The sequence below is a fragment of the Physella acuta genome, unplaced genomic scaffold (genome assembly GCF_028476545.2).
Source record: "Physella acuta isolate Inbredline_101_S28 unplaced genomic scaffold, ASM2847654v3 ptg000756l, whole genome shotgun sequence".
Classification (NCBI taxonomy): domain Eukaryota; kingdom Metazoa; phylum Mollusca; class Gastropoda; family Physidae; genus Physella; species Physella acuta.
In genome coordinates this window covers 431,608-452,490 of record NW_026732274.1, presented here as the reverse complement: position 1 = coordinate 452,490, position 20,883 = coordinate 431,608, and the positions used below count along the sequence as shown (strand labels likewise).

General features: G+C 35.0%; 1 long non-coding RNA gene across 1 annotated transcript; it reads left to right on the top strand.

Moving 5' to 3' along the window:
* The first annotated feature begins 19,472 nt into the window (after positions 1–19,472).
* LOC131950338 (uncharacterized) lies at positions 19,473–20,505 on the top strand. The gene is made up of 3 exons (XR_009388305.1): positions 19,473–19,588; positions 19,820–19,883; positions 20,395–20,505. It is a non-coding gene; the product is annotated as an uncharacterized LOC131950338 (long non-coding RNA).
* Positions 20,506–20,883: the final 378 nt, after the last annotated feature.

Here is a 20,883-nt window from a genome sequence, read left to right as displayed (position 1 = left end):
TAATATTGGCAATATACAAAGCATCAATCTAAAATCATAGAAATGTGTTTCAAATTGTAAATCAAACTAGGATAAAGTCATGTTTAGACACTTTAGGAATTTATTTTTTGTTTCGCGCATTAATTCTGAATATGTATTTTGAATTAACTTTAAATATAAATAAACTATTTATAAAATATGAATCTCAATTTTACATGCATAGCATATATCGAACATTTTTTTTTAAACGAATGTTCTTTTGAATTTTAAAACTATGCCTTGATACATTCTTACCAATGTTGTTTCGTTGTTTTAGATGAGAAGTTAAAAACACGGTTTTCAGGTTCTTTTTTTTAAAATATTATTTTCAGTCAGTTAATTCAGATAGTTAGTAGGAGTAACAATATATCACGTCATGTAAGATATAAAAATATATGTAAGATATAAAAATATATGTAAGATATAAAAATATAAAAATTATATGTGAGATATAAAAATATAAAAATTATATGTAAGATATAAAAATATAAAAATTATATGTAAGATATAAAAATATATGTAAGATACATTCAAATATAAAAATGATATGTAAGATATAAAATAAAAAAAAATATATGTAAGATATAAAAATATAAAAACCGTCTTTTACATAATTAATTCACACAGAAATGCGCCTATAAATATTATCCAAATGTAAGTGAAATAAAAAGGTTTATATGTATTTTATGATTAAAATATTAATAATACAATTAAAAGTGTATTGTTACATAAATAATAGTATAAATTATAGCATCGTGTTTGTAAATCGCGTTAGACTATAATGTATTTTGTTGGTGCTTTGCTTATAATAATATAGTGACATTTTTCTTTACCTACAAATGTTTCGCTAGATTCCAGCTAGGTGTAAAGAATATATTATAATGAAAAATTATATCTATTTATCTATATCTGTTTATCTATATTTATATATCTATGTATATATATATATATATATATATATATATATATATATATATATATATATATATATATATATATATATGTATATATCAACTATTTATAGTATTATAATATAAATGACGCCAATACTATTTTAATTGATATTTAACAACTAGTATGTTTCACTTGAAGTCCTAGATTCAATATTTTTACTTTCTCGCATATGCGAAGTAAAGATAAAGCCTTTTACAAATCTCGATTTTTTACACCTCCCTGAGTCGGAAAAACATAGTTGTGCAATCTTGTCCGTATATCTGTGTGTGTGTGCATGTGTGTGTGTGTGTGTCTGTAATCACGATCTTGAGTACCATTACAGCTAGCTTGATGAAATTTCATATAGAAGTATTATATCGCAATCGTAGATCCGTATCAGCTTTGGAGCGATTTCTGATAACCGGAAGTGGAACTGTTTTTCTAGTTTGAATTTCAGATAGATAAATAACATTCATATGTAAGAAAAAGATTCTCTACCTTCTATCAAATTTTGAGTAATTTCTGTTGACCGGAAGTATTAATTTTCGCTATTTCCGATTTCTCGAAAAACGCATGTGAATTTATAGTACTAATAATATTCCGCACTATTATGCACATTTCTTTTGGCGTTCAATTGGTGTGCAATTCTTTTTTCTACGAGAATTTATTCTATTTTAAAAAGTTTAAGTATTTAAAATGAATTAAAAATCATGTCTATATCCCGAGTAGACATCCGCTGTTGTTTAAAATAAGAATATTCGAGAAAGTTTAGGGGAGATCACTCACGGTTTATTTTAGGCAGATGAAGTAATGTTTTTCTGTTTTAATGACCGCGGCACCAACGATTATTTCCCAAACCAAGTCATTACAAGTACAAAAACATCGAGAAGCTTAAAAAACACCAATTTCATATTTTGTTGTAAAAAGTTAAGCATAAAGAAAATTGAGAGAGAAAAAAAACGAATGAATTTGTCAAGATATCAAATTTTACGATTTTTAATTCGATGAAATATTAAAACAACAAGGGAATCAAAACAGTTATAATTAGTGACATCCTATAAACGGTCGTGTAGAGGAAGAAGTTTCACAATTTAATTCGGACAAGAAATGATCTATCTCTTAGTAATAGGCTAACAATTTTATAAGTGATTATAAATTATTCTTCTCTAAATGTTTCTTACCATTTTGAATTCGAAATATTTGAAAAGTTCTATGAAATATATTTTTAAATAAGCAGTTAAATGTTTATGCTGATAAAAATTGTCAAAAAAAAATCTATAAAATTCATTTTTGGAATGGACAGTCATAAAGTCCACAAACTGTACATTTCTCAATTACCATCGATATCAGATTTTGGTTTGGTGTGGATATTATTTTATCTACCTTTTGATTTACTGTAGTGTCTAAATTATTCAAAGCTTGGAAATTTCGTAAAGGTGTTAGATTTCCGCGCGTGATTTCTTTTGTTTGTTTTGATTTATTCGTGTTGTCATTGAAATTTTCAGATGTGTTCATGTTTTGCTCATTCTTAACATTCTCAGTTTCAGCAACAGTGTTTTGATCATTAACCTTTGATCTAGTATTATTTTGGACATTATTCATATTAGATAACATATTTACGGAAAGTTTTGCATCTTTAAAAACACTCATACCGCCATTAATTATAGATGGTATATCCCATAGTGAAAATTTGTCTCTGTTTTGATAAAGTTGGCTAAGCTTTAAAGTAAAATCTGTAGCATTTAATTTTGTCTTAATCGTTTGTAGAGTAGCACGTACCTTGGTTCTTGATTTTTTTATGAAAGGAATAGTTATCTCTAATGTCGACTGTGCAATATTCAAAGCACTTGTAACTGTATTGGCGTTTGCAAATTGTTTCCATGATGATGACAAGTTATATTCTTTAACTATATTGTATACTTCTGATACTATATCAGCTGCAGTTGTGAAAGCACATACAATTCCCATGGGAAATGCTATTGCAGGTACAAACATGCCTAGGATTGCAGCACCAAGTGTAATGCTTTCAGAGTATGTTTCATAAGCTTTTCTTATTGGGGTAAAAACGCTGCATACTGCTGAGAAAGCATTTGATAAAAAACCCATCCTTAAACCTGTATTAAAATACAAAAATACCGTTCCTTATTACAAGCAGAAACAATTTTTAAAATTCTTTAGTATTTACGTTAATAACAAAACTGAGTTAAAAAAAACACGAAAAAAAAATCCTAGACGTTGACCTAGACCAAGACGTAGACGTAGACTTAGACTTAGACTTAGACCCAGACCCAGACCCAGACCCAGACCAAGACCCGGACCTACGTAGACGTAAACGTAAACGTAAACGTAAACGTAAACGTAGACGTAGACGTAGACGTAGACGTAGACGTAGACGTAGACGTAGACGTAGACGTAGACGTAGACGTAGACGTAGACGTAGACGTAGACGTAGACGTAGACGTACACGTAGACGTAGACGTAGACCCAGACCCATACCCAGACCCATACCCAGAACCATACCCAGAACCATACCCAGACCCAGACCCAGACCCAGACCCAGACCTAGACCTAGACCTAGACCTAGACCTAGACCTAGACCTAGACCTAGACCTAGACCTAGACCTAGACCTAGACCTAGACCTAGACCTAGACCTAGACCTAGACCTAGACCTAGACCTAGACCTAGACCTAGACCTAGACCTAGACCTAGACCTAGACCTAGACCTAGACCTAGACCTAGACCTAGACCTAGACCTAGACCTAGACCTAGACCTAGACCTAGACCTAGACCTAGACCTAGACCTAGACCTAGACCTAGACCTAGACCTAGACCTAGACCTAGACCTAGACCTAGACCTAGACCTAGACCTAGACCTAGACCTAGACCTAGACCTAGACCTAGACCTAGACCTAGACCTAGACCTAGACCTAGACCTAGACCTAGACCTAGACCTAGACCTAGACCTAGACCTAGACCTAGACCTAGACCTAGACCTAGACCTAGACCTAGACCTAGACCTAGACCTAGACCTAGACCTAGACCTAGACCTAGACCTAGACCTAGACCTAGACCTAGACCTAGACCTAGACCTAGACCTAGACCTAGACCTAGACCTAGACCTAGACCTAGACCTAGACCTAGACCTAGACCTAGACCTAGACCTAGACCTAGACCTAGACCTAGACCTAGACCTAGACCTAGACCTAGACCTAGACCTAGACCTAGACCTAGACCTAGACCTAGACCTAGACCTAGACCTAGACCTAGACCTAGACCTAGCCCTAGCCCTAGCCCTAGACCTAGACCTAGACCTAGACCTAGACCTAGACCTAGACCTAGACCTAGACCTAGACCTAGACCTAGACCTAGACCTAGACCTAGACCTAGACCTAGACCTAGACCTAGACCTAGACCTAGACCTAGACCTAGACCTAGACCTAGACCTAGACCTAGACCTAGACCTAGACCTAGACCTAGACCTAGACCTAGACCTAGACCTAGACCTAGACCTAGACCTAGACCTAGACCTAGACCTAGACCTAGACCTAGACCTAGACCTAGACCTAGACCTAGACCTAGACCTAGACCTAGACCTAGACCTAGACCTAGACCTAGACCTAGACCTAGACCTAGACCTAGACCTAGACCTAGACCTAGACCTAGACCTAGACCTAGACCTAGACCTAGACCTAGACCTAGACCTAGATCTAGACCTAGACCTAAAAAATTAACTCCATGGACAGTGTATCGACGGTATCAGTGATTAGTTTCCTTTATAATAAAAGATATATGATGTTATATTATTTTGTAAATGATTAATTAATTAATGCTCACCTTGACGATCCGGCTAATTAGTTCTTGTAAACTTAAAACTGTTTTAATACAATACTGGTAAACTGTATTTGTAGCAAAACACTCCCTCTCTCAACCTCACGAATCCCGCTTTGAATTGTAAAAACCAAAACCCGTGAAACAGACTAGACGTCAAGTGACAGAGAGACGACGCAAACACCGATTGTATTACCTAAAAATAAACATTACAGGAATAAATCTTTTCTAGGAAATAGTTTTTTTTCTGTTTACAAATCAGACACAAAAAAAATCACACACGAAAAATTCCACTGAAAATGTAAAAGGGTATTGTCGATGTGCTTGTAGTTTTCGTTTTGGAATTAGATGTGGATCTGGGTATAGATGTGTTTGTGATCGTGGATGTGGATTTTGTTGTAGTTGTGAATGTTGCTGTTGTTGTTTATGTATATGTGAATATGAATGTTGATATCGACCAGGATTTGGATGTGGATGTGGATGTCATTATTTCTTTATACCGACAATCCAAACTTTTATTCCACAGTAAAATTTAATGAACTGTTCCTTGATTGTTTAATCGTGTATAATATCTTATTTTAAAAGTGGGGGGGGGGGGACGCTGGAACAGAACAGGGGCGGAACTACAGTGCCGCCAGACCCCGCAATGCGGGGGGGCCCAGACCGATTGGGGGCCCAAAAATCCTGGCTAAATAATTTTAAAAAAAATTAAAAAAAAAATTAGGTGGAGGTCGAGTTATCTTTCTTCTACAGTTACAAACAAACACGATAGTCGGCAAACGTCTTTGAGAAAAATGCACAGACTATAGCTCGAGAGACCGCCAGACATATAGACAACTTCAAAGACGTAGCCTTCCGTTCTTTTTAGTGGCGTCGATTAGGAGAACAAAAAAGCATTGTTATATTGTTTACATTATTAAAATACATATCTATGTGTGTTTAAACTACTGGCCTGAATTCTACAAAAAATATAATTATTTATTTCGATCTCATACATTTATAATTGCGTTCATTTTTACTTTCTCGTATATACGAAGTATAGAGAAAGTATTGTAATCGTGCACAAAAATCACTTGAAATTTTAACAATTTTCACCGTATTACACCTCAGTCCTTCATCACATCCGAAGTATAGAGGACTTATTTTAATCGGGCAAAAATTATCAATCCAGATTTATCAAAATTAAGAGGTTTTATGCGTAATCCAGTCTGAAACACTGGGCTTTGCAATTCTGTCCGTATGTCTGTGTGTGTGTGTGTCTGTCCGTGTGTAAACACGATAACTTGAGTACCGTTACAGCTAGGTTGATGAAATTTCATATATAAGTATTTTATCAAAATCGTAGATCCGTATCAACTTTTGAGCGATTTCCAATAACCGGAAGTGGTACTTTTTCTACTTTGAATTTTTCAAAAGCCTATAACTTGAGTACTATTTCAGATAGATAAATGAAATTTCACTTGTAAGTAAAAGATCTAATTCTCTACCTTCTGTTAAATTTTGAGTAATTTCCATGGACCGGAAGTAGTAATTAACGCTACTTCCGATTTCTCAAAAAACTAATGTAAATTTTTAAAGTACTAATAATATTGCGCACTATTATGCACTTTTTTAATTTAGCGTTCACTTGATGTGCAATTCTTTTGTCTACGAGATTTTATTCTATTTTTAAAACTTTAAGTATTTAAAATGGATTAAAAATCATGTCGCCCGAGTTCCCATCCCTGTTGTTTTATATAAGAATATTCGAGAAAGTTTAGGGGAGATCACTCCCGGTTTATTACATTATAACAACTGTATCAATAAACTTGTAAAAGTTTAAGTTATCTCCCTTCAGCGAAGCATCTGAAATTTATACTGTGCCGGCACGCTTTGAAATCGGGCTGGGGAAATGTTGCGGCGACCGGCGACTATCCTGGTCTTCTAGACGACCGGAAAAAGTCGGCACTATTGATGTAGATGTTTATCGGCGCTTTCTTGTCCCCTTCCCTTGAACCTTCCACACTCTCTCCCCTTCCCTCCCCCCTCACCCCTACCCCTCACCTCTACCCCTCACCACACCCTTACTCTTACAATAAGATGTAATGCATAGTTTAACGAACCGTATATGAACTACTGAACTGTAAACTGATCACTTCTGCACATTTTGTTAAAGACACTAGTCAGTAGTTGTTCATTTACCTGATGAACAGGGGCGAAACTACAGTTCGCCAGACCCCGCAATGCGCGGGGGGGGGGGGGGGGGGGGGGCGGCAGGCCGTTTAGGGGACCACGGCTGACCAAAATTAATATTTTTAAAATTTTGAATTTAATTTTCGTTCATTTTTGCCTTAATATTTGGTTTGTAAAAGAAAAACACTGTAACTGCGGTACGATTATTTTTATTTTACAGTCACTATACCACGCTCTTCCGCAAAAGATAAAATCCATTACACAAACTACAGTGTAAAAAATAGGCAACTCTTCATATTTGAACGACTTCTTTGACTCGTTGCCCCCCACCCCTTTAATAGCTAAATAGAGGACACGTAACTGTTTGACCGATCCTCCAAAGTGTACTGTGGCGGATGGGGCAGGGGATGGGGACCAAAAAGGGGGTTCAAAAATTGTCGACACATTTTTTACATATTTAAAACAGTTATATATAGTTGTATTTTTTAACCATCGTCAAGGTCGAGTTCTATTTCCCTACAATCAAACACACGCTGTCGCCGTCAAAATTCTTTTAAAAAAATAACAAAGTCCATAGCACGAAAAGCCGCTACATATGAAGTGGGCTTTAATGATGCGCGGTTCTTCTTTGCGGCATTGGTAAGGGAGCGAAATCCATTGTACATTATTCAATGTTAATATGTGTTTGTTATAGTGGTTGAATTTGTATCGTGTACTATCTTGCATCCTACAAATAATAAAAAAATAATATAATACTAGAAATTGTGTTTTATATACATTTACTTGTTTTTGCTTTTACAAGAAATATCATAGTAAACTTTTAAGGCCTATACTTGGAATTATCTCCCCTGAGTAAGTTTTACAATGGGCGATGCTGCTGCTGCTGACGTACATAGATCAAGGCGTTTTGTTGTCTCTTTCAAGTTTTTTCTCGAGCCGACCCCTATCCCATCCCTCTTTCTCAACCTCACAAGTATCGAGGAGATAAATGTATCGTTTATGAACTACTTCCTAACCGTTCGATTCACCACTTCAGCACATTTTGTCAGACACTAGACAGCACTAGATCTAGTCAACAGATATTAATTTACTTTCATAGTATTAGGCACATCTAATTCACAAAACAGGGCAGGTAAGATTATTTTTTATATAATTATTTAGAAATTAATTACAACGTTTAGAATTAATGGAACATTATTAGTAGTCAATTACTATTTATAAATGACGTCATTGAGGTGAGGTGTGTGAGGGTCTGGCTTTTTGTTAGTCCCCCCCCCCCTCCCCTAAATTAGAAGGTTATCCAACGCGTGACCTGGCCACATACAGTTGTACATGTGAAAAACATTTTTCTGTCTATTATGCATTACTGCATCATTCACCCAATCGCCATGAAAACTTTGGAAGCTGTTGAGTACAGCCCCGCAAAGGTTTCTGTCAAAGGCCTAACATTTGTACATGTTGGAGTGGGGACTCCTAACGCCCCGTGATCCTGCATAAGCGGATGAGGTTACTACTTGAATACAACCGGCGGCAGTGTCATCCTGAGCGCATCACATATGAGCAGGTTTGCCCCCACAGACAGTCGTTTAAAAGTTCACACAACACTAGGAATAAGTCTCGCTACAACACTCGATGACTAAATCTAATTAGGTGTCGCACCAATGTTTCTTCCAGGGTAGACTGTTTTCGGGGGAGGGGAGATGGGGGGGGAGCTCTGCCGGAAGAAACAATGTGTCACACCCATCACCCGTGCAGTAATGTAACCGGTAGCTCCAAGAGCCCCGTGACTCCACTGACACCTGGGCTGTCGCGGAGGGACTTACAGCATGCCTTGGCATGTCTAGTTGGTAGTGTGGATAAACCCGCGCCCTAAGATCCAAGAAATGAATTGCCGACATTGTTAACATTTAATTCAACTTCTGGAAAACAGGGTACACGGTTAGTAACGTTTTGACGAAGGCCTCATAAAAATCGGCGTCAGTTTGGTGTGTTGGACTAGATTTAGAGAGTCCGTGCTTCTCACTTGGAAAACTGAAAGGGGCCAGCTCGTGTGTTGGAAAACCTCTGATTTATTCGTGTACCAGGTGGAAATTTTTAAAAAAATTTAGAGCGACCATTGTTTTATATATATATATATATATATATATATATATATATATATATATATATATATATATATATATATATATATATATATATATATATATATATATATATATATATATATATATATATATATATATATAGGGGCCCAAAAAAAAATTCTGCGGGGGGGCCTTTTTTTTCTAGTTCCGCCACTGGAACAGAATGCAAAATTTAATTTTATTTCTGCCCAAATACGAGCTGCTTTTCACAAAAGTTTATCTCGATGTCTTTTGTCGCCTGTTAAATAGCGTACTTAGATTATACTTTATAAGAAGGGGAGGCAAAGAGAGGTAATTGTATTATATGTTCTGTGTCCATATGCGACTAGGGCTACTATAACCAAGGATGTCAAATTTCATTTTTCAAGCTGTATCTAATTTTAGCCTGACTATCCCCTTACACACAGCATAACTGCATTTTTTTCGTCTTAAATATTTAAGTATTAAAGAAAGCAACTCTTTCAACTAGAATGCGGATGTGTTTACGCAGTCAGCTTTTTAAAAAACGAGACTAAAAAGCTGTTTGGTGGTATGGCATAGCTATGTTGAAATCTATAAATCTGAAATTTAACGCGTAGGCCTAGGGTTAGGGTTAGGGTTATATATATATATATATATATATATATATATATATATATATATATATATATATATATATATATATATATATATATATATACATATGTATATATATATATAAATAATTTTTTTCGTGGGGGTGGGGGGGGGGGGCGATCACAACATTAGGTGCCGCACCAAGTGCCACACTGTGTTCTGAAGACACAGGTAAATATAAATCCAAGTGGGTTAGTAAAAATGTCGGGCATTGACAAAGCTGTATTCTAGTTTTAGCTTCATTACGTGTAGGCTGCTCCACCTTTTTTCCCGAAAAATAAGCTCCAACGGGAATTCCTCTAATTTCTCAGTAAAACAAGTACAACGTAATATTGTCCAACTACTCTACATTGTTCAAAGGAATTATGTTTTGAAATTATATTGTTTTTGCTTTTCTACGCACGTATTATATTTTTTTAAACCTATATTGAAAGGAATTGAAAGTTTTCCCATATTAAACTTCAAGTAAACTTTTGTACTGTTTTCCCTGCATACATTTTTTTTTACAATATCCAATATACACCATATGTCGCATGTTGATTTTCCGAGTTTTTAGCACTAAGAAGTCACATATATAATATAAACATTAGCTGTGAGGTATTTTGTCTGAGATATTTTTTCTGAGATCATTTGTCCATGTTATCATTTGTCTAGATATATTTTGTCCTGGTATCTTTTAACCGTTAGATCATTTGTCCTGGGATCATTTGTCCGGTCGACCTATATATATATATATATATATATATATATATATATATATATATATATATATATATATATATATATATATATATATATATATATTGTGTCCAGATTTTTATCCGAAAGATAAAATTTACTATGTCACTGTTAAAAATAAAATGAAGGTGACTTCAGCTCATGTATTGTAATAACTACATAACGTAGCTGTATTTTCAAGAAAACAATTCATATGTACACGGTTTCCATAAAACAAAGTTAAAAATAACAATTACATGTCGCTGCGCGAAAACAACATGATATGATCAAGGAAAACAGTTACGGAAATACCACATGATTTAAACTTTCAAAAATGTGGCCTTATGTAATTCGACAAACATTGGCAAGGTAATGAAATGTATTATATCTTTATATAGTATACTAGCGTGCCCGTCCCCGCGCGTTGCCGCGGGGTTAAAAAAAAGTCCCAGGATAGCCCGAGGCAAATCGTACCCTGTCGGGACACGGTAAGACGCGCCTGATTTAGTTTAGTGAACGACTATAATATTACTTATTATCCATATTTTATTACAATCTTTAAAACAAACGGGCGCCGCCCGTGCAAAATTGATTTTTTTCGCAGCAACCTCCCCTAGAGTATTCTCAAAAGCTTCCCAAAGTTTCACGGCGATCAGATGAAAGGTCTAGCAATGCATTAAAGATAAAAATAAAATCTGACAAAATATATTAGGAGGGTTTCATCAATGCTTCACCAATCCTGTATTCTTAGACATGTGACATTATTTTCTAAAACTTATTAAAAAGTTATTTAAATGTAAACAATGCCTGCGCTTGGATCATATTTATCGGGGCACGGGTTTCCTACACTACCGCCCCCTCCCCCAAAAAAAGCCCGCGGCGCCCAATCGCACCCTGCTGGGGCGCCGGCGGACGCGCCTGATTATGTTTAGTGAACGACTCTAAAACTTAATCTTATGCATGGTCTTTCGCAATGTCTAAAACGAACGTAGGTGCCATAAAGCTCACGGAAAAGACAGGGGCGCCAAATCGCATCCTGTCGGGGGTCGCCCGTTCGAAATGAAATTCCCCCCCCCCCCCCCAGAAACCTTCTCGGCTGTATTCTCATCAACTCTCCAAAGTTTTATGGCACTCTGATAAACGGTATCCAACTGCATCCGACTTCCATTTAAAAAAAATATACCGTGTATAAAGAAGAATCATCGCATCCTCCTTGGGCTCCGCCCTTGCGAATTTTTTTTTTACAGAAAACTTTCCTGGAGTGTTTATATCAACTACACAACGTTTGTCGGCGATCGGATGAACGTTTTCAAACCGCAATTGACTTTTATTTTTGTATACCGTATATATAGAAAAAAACAAATCGCACCCTGCCGGGGCGCCACACCTGTAAATTTGAATTTTTCCCCGCCGAAACCTCCCCAGGAGTATTCTCAACAACTTCCCAAAGTTTCATGGCGATCTGATGAAGGTGTAGTAATGCATGAAACACAGACCGACAAACACACAAACAAACACACACTAGAGTATGTTTTTAAAATGTCTTTTTTTTTTAAAATTTAGTTGCAGCGGCAATAGAAGAAGTCTGACCAAATATATAAGAAGGGTTTCATCCATGCGTTACTGATCCTATATTCTTAGACGCGTGACGCATATAGTGAAAAAAACAATCGTGCCCTGTCGCAGAAACCTCCCCAGGTATAATCTCAAAACTTCCCAAACTTTCATGGCAATGTGATGAGAGAGGTGTAGTATTGTATAAAAAACAAACACACAGATACACACACACACACATACATTGCTTTATATATGTATATATATATATATATATATATAGGTATAGATATAGATATATATATAGATATATATAGATAGATAGATATACCGTATATAGAGAAAAATCGAACCATCCCGTAAGGCCAACCCTGGAAAAAACCACACCATTCCGTTTTACTAGTTTTTTTGTGCGGTTCCAGCAATTCGGGTACATTACATGCAAGGAGCACCATTGTATAGACATCTTTTTATCTTGAGCAGCATTGATTGCTTCCTTGTTAAAATATTTTACTAGAGTAGCTTATATCAGGGGCGTAGCGGGGGGGGGGGGGCGGGGGGTGCGGACCGCACTGGGTGACACCATTTAGGGGGGTGATATGAAGGCAAAAAATAGCAAAATATATAGAGAAAAATTTGAGGGGGGGGGGGTGCAAATCGAAAACTTGAAAGTTTGTCCTCGGGAAGGGTCGCTACGCCTCTGGGGGTGACACCATTAAGAACCGCACCGGGTGACACCCGAACTCGCTACGCCACTATCTTATATAACCAGTCGGTGAGCTCTACTGCCTCTGGTTCGTCAGGTCTTAGACAAGTTCTTACAAATGTTGTTTCAGGTAGTGTTGCAGATGTTTTGAGTAATGGAAAGAGGGTAGCTAGATATTTTAGTGAATCGGATCAATGAATCAAATAATTAATGCACTGACTAAGTATAAAGTTAACTGAGTCTAAAATATAAACAGGTTACGTGAAACTGTACCTCCAGTATCTTTGACCAGACTGAGGGTAGCGGGATTAATCCAACCAGTAACACATATTTTTTTTGCTACAATGTTTTAACCGGCAAAAAGAATCAAAACTAGCTGTGTTTAATAAGGAAGCAGAATGGATTCGTCGCCAGCATAGAAAATGTAAACAAGTTACACGCATCCTCTGCTGTATGAAACACCTACAAGACAGGGAAAAGTCACAAAAAACATAAAAAAACGGTCTAACGGTTTTTTGTGTACAAATTGCATTACCTAGAATGATGTATGTTTTTTTCTGTAATTCTCTATAGCCCAACTTAAGGTGAAATATATATATATATATATATATATATATATATATATATATATATATATATATATATATATATATATATATATATTTACATATATACATATATACATAAAATACAGACACAAACATTCACAAACAGATATATATATATATATATATATATATATATATATATATATATATATATATATATATATATATATATATATATGCTCTTGGCCAAAGCCCGAAGAACTTAGCACTAAGATCTTATTTCGTACATTGGCCGGCCAATGCGTGCACTGGCCGGGACGTACTGGCCAAAGTCCGAAGCGCTGAAACTTGACAGTGTATTTTGTACATTGGCCGGCCAATGCGCGCACTGGCCGGGATGTCCTGGCCAATGTTCTATCTAGACTAAGCTGTGATCGCATTTTCATTATTCTGTGTGCGTTTTCATTGAGAGTAACGTATTGTTCAGCTATTGTTTGTATAGCATTCTATATGCAAGGCGACATGGATCAAAAGGGCCGTCAGACCATGAGACAGACATAGCAGATGGCTGTCAAAAGAAAAAAATGTAAATCCATGTTAGTTTCCATATATGGGCTCTCGATAAAATAATTACTGAGGAATATCTTGAGAACATCTACTGCCGTGGCGGAACGCCCAGACCAGTTGCGTGACAATATTGTGGCCAACCGATTCTATATAGTTTGTGAAAAACATTGTAGTGCAGCTCATTCTTTTGGATCCTGTGGCAACGACGTCCATGCTATTTGTGGAATACCCAATGAAGCAGACGAAGGGTACGGAGGGAACATTACCTGCAGATTGTGTCACAACAAACAAGACATCATGGAACACAGATCAGCAGCTCATACTGGCTTGCAAACTCAAGGTGCTAAGATGCTTAAAACATCAAATACAAAATTTAAAGATGGTGAAGTGGGTGACAATGTACTCATCCGTTTTCCAGATGTTGATAGAGGTCACGGTCAGAGATTCATCCAGGCATCTCTTCGGTGGGGGGCTAAGCCCCCCCCCCACCCCGATTTTTTTTTACCGCCCCCCCCCCGAATGAACTGAAATTTATATAATTTATATAGAAAATATATACTTTTAAAAGTCTGGAAGAAATACTGGTCGCGGTGATCCGCGAAACGTGATTGCAGTTGTCATGAGCGTCGAGGGCGGTTTCTACAAATTAGGAACGGAACATGGTGTTCTAAAACAACTGTATGCTAGAAGTGAGTTTTCAATTCTTCAAGAAAAACTGCTCTTATTGTCGTCAGTTGGCACTGAGGAAAAATCACTACAAACCATCGCATCTTCATAATCATAGACTGGGGGCCAAGGCTACACTCGCTGCAATAGCACAACTAAGTGCACAACAAATCGCTGCAAGTGTAAAAATAACAAGCTGCTGTGTAATTCTAAATGCCATAAAAGTTCAACTTGTAACAAATGATGATATTGATAGATTGAGACTATAGTACAATAAAAAATTTTGAATGTTTCTGTCATTTACTTTAATTAATAATCAATAAAGACTTAATTACATGATCCTTACGGCATAAAAAAAACCCAAAATCTGCTCATGATCTTCTAATTCGGACTTTGGCCGGTCGTCCCTTGCCAGATGATCTTCTAATTAAGACTTTGGCCGGTCCACCATGGCCAGTCTGCGGATTGGCCGGCCAAAGGCCGAAATCAAGCAAAGTTTCGGACTTTGACCGACCAATGGGAGGCGATATTGGCCAATGCGCGGATTGGCCGGCCAATCCTAGCATTGGCCGACTTCGGGCTTTGACCGTAACATATATATATATATATATATATATATATATATATATATATATATATATATTATATATATATATATATATATATATATGTATATATGTATATATCTGTGTATAAATGTAGATGTAACTAATCAGGGGAGACCATAATGAGGTCGATGTTAGCCCAGGTTATTTTTTTCATACAAGGAAACGTATTAGCGAATACACATTATATTCCCACTGATCTTTCAGAATGTAAATGGTTCACTGGTAAATTAACCTCAGTAGGGTCGTCATATGTAAACTATATACACACCTACACCATATGAAAACTATGAACACACCTACACCGTATGACTTGCATAAACTGGTTACATCGATTTTTAAGTTCTAAAAATAAAGCAAGCTAAACGGGAAGACAGGAGCACGAATCATAACTTGTACAATGTTTATCCCAGGTTACTGTCCAGGCTTAACCCTAACTGTTGTCTGTTTGATGGGGGATTAGCGGAATGTTGACAGCCAACTGAATTTACGCTGAATAAAAGGTGACACTTGTTCACGTTCGGAGTATAATAATAAAACTTATTTTATGTTTTTTTCATGTTCTTCTGAAAAAAATAGATCTTTTTGATAGAAGATTTTTAAAAATGCTGAGATATTTTTATTTAGAATATACTAACTTATAGATCCATTCAGAAGAGTTTACATTTTTGCTTTTTAGCTGTATGCGTTTTGTTTTTCGTAAAAATATAATATTACCGTTCTTTTTTATCTATTTGTTCGTGTTCGTTCTTGATTTCAGTGTTTGAAGGTATTCAAACCAACATAATTAAATATTATTTTTATTCGACGTATAGGCCGTTGACTCCGATTTCAACCAGCTTTTATTTTTGGATATGCTTCCATAGCCTTTGTCCAACCAAGAACAAACTACAAGAAAGCAGTTGTTTGATTTTGGAGTTGTGTCCCTGTAATGTTATTAAACAAATGTAATATTTATAAACCAGATGCCAGTATCGCCTAATCTAAAGCTAAAGCCATTACACTTAGTAAACCTACACAAATAGACCTATTTTATTACATTTTAAGACACACCCAAATGCTCCCTAACAAATACACATTCAACCAATCAAATATCATGTTTTATCCGTCTGAGTCATCCATCTTCCATTTTGCCATTGTATGGATTATAAACACACAATGATACCATTTTTGTGTCTTTGTGACGTAGTTCACTCTATCACAAAATCAATCTGACATGTAGGTCAATTTGTATTACGAATCTTGCCCTTGGCCAATGAGAAAGAACAACTTCTCTTATCTACAGATGATTAACGAATCGTATCAACCCTGATGAACTACCGATATTCTCAACGTAGAAGAACAACTACTCTTGCCCTTTTTTGCTATAGTAGGCGAAAAAATGTTTCTTTCAGATCGTTTACACAACACAACTTGTTTTACAAACCATTGTTTAGTTTATGCTAGATTAAAATGAAACGATTAACTTTCAAAAAGTTAGCTGCTTCGTTTGTGGTTCTTGAGATTACGACATTTTCGAGTCCAACCAGTTATACTGAGTACTCAACATCAGTCGGGGGAAAATAACATTGCTTGTTACACACACATATTTTGGGGAGAAAAAAGAACACTTGAAAACTCTACTTTACCTACTATGTCAAGCTTCATGTATTGTACATATGCTTTTAGCACTGACTCTAACAAACCACAGTTTGAGAATCATCTCTGTGTAACATCACGCAAACATAAAATCAAGAATGAGCTATAACCTCAGGCAAACTAAACACTGTCTCTATGTTGATGTATAGTCCCACGCAAGGTACAGGTGAGTTCGTTCATCCATTAACACCGGCGAGACCGTGTTACAAATAGCCACGTACTTTCTGGGTAACAGCAGGTAAGGGAGGTGTTAATATATTTGAATTGTGAAGTGTTTTAGGCTATTTTATTTTTCTGTGATAAAGTCGCTTTTTTTGCTGAAGATAATAAAAAAATGTATAAAACAGATTTACCGAAATATTACTTATCTAGTATTTATTCAGATGTCTAATCTCCATACCTATAATAACACTAATATGAATAATTCGTTTTTCAATTCACGTATTTATTTAAGTTACGTAACTTTCATTAGTTTGCCTAATTATATAGATGATTAATCTTAAGAAGTCGTGATTTAATTAACTAACTTTAGATACAATTAATTAATTTAGATACCATTATTGGTGTAGGATTGAACAAGAACTAATCTTCTTCAATTTGTCACTTTCAAATAGGATGTGTAGAAGGTTATTACAGTTATTTTCTCATTTTTTTTGTGCGGTATTGTATTGCTTATTGTCTGTCGGCATTTCAAATGAAGGCCTATAACCATTTACGTACATCAACATTCTTTACAAACAAATTATAACACATTTCTCAAGAACACATGTGTATTGAATTATATATTTATTATATTGTAATTGTTTAATAGAGGTGTTTATATATAAATTGTTATAATTAGGGTTATAAAAATTATAAAATATATTATAGATTCCATTCTAGTATATTTAAATTTCATAGCGGTGTTAAGTCCTGTAATTGTATTTTAGATACATGAAAATACTTTATCATTCAGATACATTCTAAATGTTATTTTGTTATATAGAAATGAAATGTGTGATATTCCTGTCTGTATTATACATGCTGCAGAGTACAAGCAGGGTAACAGGTTAGTTTGTTTATATGAATTTTACAATGTTATCATAAAACATACACAAACAATTTAACAAAAAGATAAATCACCTCATTTCCAATTTCCGGGTATATAATAATGTGCAGGCACGGAAATGCGTGCTAATTTTAGTAAAAAAATATGTACATTTTAAATAAACTATTTAATAGACTGCAAATTCCACAACTTTCACAGTAAGAACGATTTCAACATCTTCTGTGTAAATGATAAATATATTTTGAAAAGCTATTCTGGTAAAAAAGTAAATAGACTTCACTTTGAATCATGACGGTTCCTGGGGATTGTGAAGTAGAGCTTGCTTGTGACCACGGCATACGAAGAAATAGTGTTCTACGCGCAATGCCGTACTGCCTTCACTTTCCCTTACTTGAGTAAGGTATTTATCTACGACTTAAACTAGGGTTCTAACTCGAGGCTATCGGGTTTGCAGTTGTGTGCTATACTATTCGACCACGCCATCGCATGCCTCTATCATGATATTAATAACATATTAATCCAGTTTAGATAGTCATATTTTGTAAAAAAAAAGTTTTAAAAAATAATACAAAACCTTCCAATTTAATAAGATTATAGTATTTTTCACCAGTAAGACACTTACCTATAAATGTAGTTTATGGAACAAAGTGTAAAACGTACTAGTAAAACATGGTAACTTTCTGTTCTGGACAGCGCTATGCGGCGATATTGTGTCAGTTATAGGGGACTACGCACCAGAAAGTGTAGATAGTGTTCAGGTAATAGTTTGTGATTTTTGAAACAGTAAAACATCGTGATTTAATGTCTGGGTTACACAATGAAATAAAAAAAATTATTATAAGGCAAGAAATGTTGATCTATATCTACTTATGACAATGCAATTAATGTTTTTACGTAGAGTTCCTATTAAAAGTATTTTTGTAATGTAATTTCTATTGTAAGCTTGTTATTATAATGTATAACGACTAACATATATTTCAATTTGTTTTATTTTTTAATTATTTTGTCGTAATCACTTCAGAAATAAATTAAAACTCTTCACATTCTGTTATTATACTAGACAAATACGTAATACAATTCATTTATATTTTTATAACGTTACAGAAATAGAAATGGTTCTTTATGTTTTGATAAAATATATTTTCTTTAATAACAAGGGAACAATTAATTTTTAAACTCAAATCAATAAAGTATTATTTGCGTATTTTTCACTAATATTTTGCCTGATACAATTTCAAACCTGATTAAATATTGATTAAATATTTGTTACGAGCAGACCCGCGGCGTATCATACGCCGCGATTCAGGTGTTTTATTTTCTACTTTTCAGTAATTCATAATTTGTGAATCCGACACTGCTACTACCTAAAATATTTGCTTTAAAACACTATCAGTAGGTCGTTAAGGACGATAACCCCCCCCCCCCCCCCATCCTCCTTTCCCCCAACCCCTACCCTACTCCTCCCTAGGAGGGGGGCACCAAAATGGGTTGGAAAAACAAATCGAAAGTGTGAGGGGAGGTGCAAATCGAAAGTTTGTCCCCGGGCGCCGGGAAGGGTCGCTACGCCTCTGATAATACGGGGTCACGAAAAAAAATGCTGGGGGGGGGGGCGCTTTCAATAAGTTTTGCCTAAGGCGCTAAATAACCTGGCGCCTGGATATCTGCTATACTTGACTATTCCCCACCCACCAGGCTTGCTTCGAGTTCTGCGCAGCGCTGCCAGAGTGCGTGTATTTTGACTTCGATATACGATGTTTCTACGACGTTATCGTGGGGAGTACCACGACAACAGACCCCATAACACGAGGGTATCTGCTCTGTCCATTTCGTAAGTTGTGTAAAAGGAGATGGTGTTGGTACATGAATTTTTTTCAATTTTTTCAATATACTACACTTTAGAAAATAAAATGTTGATGTAACATAACTTTATAATAATGCTACTTTCAATGTGTTTAGTTTTATATATATATACATATATATATATATATATATATATATATATATATATATATATATATATATATATATACATATTTTTGTTTGTGATGATTATATCAAGGTGGCAACTTAGGAATGAACAGAATCACTGACCTCGTCAACTCTAGAAGTATTTACTTGTTCGAGTAAGTAGATTTTTTAGAGAAATTACCTAATTTCTAAATTCATTATGATATTTATAGTTGATGCTGCATCTTTAATTTAAAAGTGTTTCAATTTTATTATGTTCATTATAGCGGAGTACATTATCTCCTAGTTATTAATTATAGACACTATTTAAAACTAAATTATTTGAATTCGTTTATAAATTTAAAAAAAAGAGATTATGAGAGATTATAAATCTTGAATTATCTATTATAATTTTTAAAAGAAGAAATACAATAATGAAAAGCTATTTAAGAGAAATTTTGTGTATATTCTTTTTATTTTATCTTTTTGATTAAATGTTCACATTCCCTATGCGTGACATATATATATATATATATATATATATATATATATATATATATATATATATATATATATATATATATATATATATATATATATATATATATATGTATAAGTTTATAAAAAAATTTATAGACTATATTCATCACAATATCTGTGATTGTTAAAATTTCTTTTATTTTTCAGCGAGAGAAAAACAGTTTTACCACCTCATCCACAATGTCCATTACCGGCTCAGTGAAAAGGTGCAAATAGCTCAAGTATACATTAAAAGCTATGTAGAACTATGCAGTGTACGTTTTAAACGAATTACAGCTATGTATGTGTACGCAGATGTATCCTTAACTGCTTATTTGTATGCAATTTTGTTATGTATTAGCCAAATATAGCCCCCGTGATTATATATAGAAAATATAAAAAAAAACATTCAAGAAATAGCTTCTAGTTTTGAGGATACGGATAAACAGGAAATATTACCATTGAATATATTTAAATCCTATTGTAATTTAACCCTCTCGAGGAGCCATCCCAAAGCGTACTGTTACATAAGGGTGGGCCTATACAAGAGTGTATGGGGATCTCACCATTTTTTTTTCTACGCTCAGCTGCTGTCAAAACAAGCTTTACTGTTATAATGTTATATTCTGATTGTTTATTGTGTTATTTTTTGGAAAA